Genomic DNA, 2,997 nt, shown 5'->3' on the forward strand with positions numbered 1-2,997 from the left:
TTCCAGGTCCGCTGGGGCTACTGGGAGACCCTATCTTGAAAAAAAAATAATACTCTTTCTGCATTGTCTGGGATCCAAACTCATCATGTTTCGAGGATGGCTGGCTTTAAAACAATAGAGGTTGATGGAAAGGGAGAAGGAACCATGAAGTTCCAGGAATGCCTTTCATAAGCCAAAGTTTTACAGGGTAGGAGAGATTAAAAGATTTAAAGATTTGAAGTCTCTGTCATAAAAGTTCTACAATGTTTGACAATAAAGTCTGATATTCAGTGTTTCTTACAGCACTCTGGAGGGGTAAGAAGGAGGATCAGAAGTTGAAGTTCATCCTTGTTTATAGGGATTTCCCGGCCTGTCTCAAAAACAGTAATGAGTAGCTGGCTCTTGGGTCTTGCAGTTGAGCTCTGGATGCTATGGCCTCCTCCAGAGTGACCAGAAGAAAACAAACCAAGCATATGAGGTCCCTGCTTCCTGAGCCTCTAGAGAAGACCAAGCCACCACTGCTGCCTCAGCCTCAACCGGCTGCTATGACCCAGGTGCTGCCAACACCCAGTCCTGAATCCCCTGAGAGGACGGAGGAGGAAAACTACTCCTTTTTGCCATTGGTTTACAACGTCATCAGAGGCATGTACAAGGACAGTCTAAATGTCCACCAGGACCTGAGCACCCTCCAGATGAAATTCGAGGAGATGCAGAAGCTCATAGACACCATGCCCGGCATCCACTTGAGCCCTGAGGAACAGCAGCAGCAACTGCACAGCCTCCAAGAGCAAGTCGGGACCAAGAACAAGCTTCTACAGAAGTAGAGAAGCTGCATGTTTGAGATCCCAAAGAGTAAGGCTCGTTCCCAGGAGAGCTGCCAAGAGATAGAGAGCTCCACAGACTTGGTGTGCAGTGACTTAGGCTCTGAACTGTGAGGCTAGGGAAGGTCTCAGATATCACACTCAACCTTGACTCCCCAAAGCTTGTACTTACCTGATATGTAATGACTTGTTCCTAGGGTTTCTCCTGCCCATGGGCAGGACCTTCTGCTCTATCTGTATATCTAGAGAACACAATGAAAAAGGAGGCAGCTGCCTCCTTCCTGTCCTCTCTCTTCTTACCCCGATACCATCCCCATATATCAGGTACATACTGTTTTTATTAGCAGCAGTTTCGTGAAGCATGTGCATAGAATTCATTGGGTGAATCAGGCCTGTACTTGGATGGATTTGATACAATGAAAGAAGAATGGGAGTGAGTGGAAAAAAAATAAAACAAACAACAAAACGAATCTGGAAAACAGTAACTTTCTTGGATGAGCAGGCTTAGGAATTCACTTCTTTCTAACCTTGATTGTCACACATGGGAAATGGGCAGGAAGGTGCCTGCCTTTCTGGGGTAATAACTTTCAAATCTTCACACTGGAAATTGCCCCAAAGTGGTAACCCCTCAGCCACCTTTCCAGCCCTGGAAGCTCAGTTTTTAAAATTAACTTTATTTATTTTTAATGTGTATGAGTATTTTGCCTGCATGTGTGTAAGTGCACTCATGTCAGACAATTCCCATGGGTCTTTGGATTGGCGTTACAAACAGTTGTTAGCCATGGGTACTGGGAATGGAACCCAAATCCTTTTCTAGAAGATGAGAGTTTGGTTCCCAGCACCCACATGGGAGTGGGGTGTGTGCTTACAGTGGCCCACTCTAGGGGAGCCAATGCCTTCTCCTGGCCCCTGAGGGCACCAGTGCTTATGTGCACACATCAATACATATGCACATAAATTTAAAATCTTTACATTTAAAAATGATTTTTAAAAAAATAGGCGTGGTGGCACACGCTTTTAATCCCAGAACTTGGGAGGCAGAGGCAGGCAGATCTCTGTGAGTTCAAGGCCAGCCTGGTCTACATAGTGAGTTCCAGGCCAGCTGGGTCTACAGGGAAACCCTGTCTCAAAAAGACAAAAACAAAACGAAACAAAACAAAACCCACAAAACCCCAAATTGTATGACGTTTGCTCTTCCCAAACCCTGTATCCAACTTTCCTCCTAAGGTGGGCTAACGGTATGCTAATGAACATGCTGTTCGTGTTGCTCAGGAAGGGGCATGTCTTGTGTCCTTCCACTGTGAAGGGGAATCAGCAGGTAAGTAGATGATCTGCCTCAGATGTTTTGTGAACTAGGCTGGGGAAGTTTCAGTTCCAACTCCTCCAAATGAGGTCTCAAGATGCCCAGGGGATGATGTTCAAGATCCTTACCTCAGTGAGACTTTATGCCCCTGGACCACATCTCATGCTATTTCTGAGTAAGATGCCCTTACTGCTGTTTGTTTCCCCAAGTCTTACCAGCCATCTGACCGCCTTCTCAGAACTACCCAGCCCATTGTAAAATGTTCTCCCTAAAATTTAAAGCCCTTAAGGTATGCATCGTCCTCTGGTAGGAGCTTAGACTTTCATACCTAGAGCCACATGACCTAGAGGAAGTGACCCAGCCTTTCTGAGCCCGGAATTCCCCAACAACAACTCATTTACCACAGTGACCACGTGTTAACTGTGCCATGTTTTCTGATGATGTGCTGGATAGCTTTACTGTCAACTTAACACACCTAGGTTGAGGGGGCCTCAGTTGGGGAATTGCCTCCATTGGACTAGCCTGTGGCCATGTCTGTGGGGCACCTTCTTGATTATTGAGTGATGTGGGAGAGCTCTGCCCACTGTGGGTGGTGCCACCCCTGGGTATTGTATATGTAAGCAGGCTGAGCATGGGTCAGGAGAGCAAGTCAGTAAGCAGTGATCCTCCATGGCCTGTGCTCCCCAGCCTCCAGGTTCCTGCCCTGAGTTCCTACCTTGGGTTCCCTGATGAACTGTGACCCGGGAGATATAAGCCAAATAAACCCTTTTCTCCCCAAGTTGGTATTCATCCGAGAATTTTGTCACAGCAATGGAGAGACAAACTAGAACATTCTCTGTTGGAAGTATGTCTGGTAAAGATTTTCTCCCATTCTCTGGGTTGCTTGTTAACTTG

The 2,997-nt window shown here is 46.5% G+C and overlaps 1 pseudogene; it reads left to right on the forward strand.

Moving 5' to 3' along the window:
* Window positions 1-452: 452 nt before the first annotated feature.
* Window positions 453-803, forward strand: LOC103738120 (annotated as a pseudogene).
* Window positions 804-2,997: the final 2,194 nt, after the last annotated feature.

Source organism: Nannospalax galili, unplaced genomic scaffold, assembly GCF_000622305.1.
Source record: "Nannospalax galili isolate Female #2095 unplaced genomic scaffold, S.galili_v1.0 scaffold1318, whole genome shotgun sequence".
NCBI lineage: Eukaryota > Metazoa > Chordata > Mammalia > Rodentia > Spalacidae > Nannospalax > Nannospalax galili.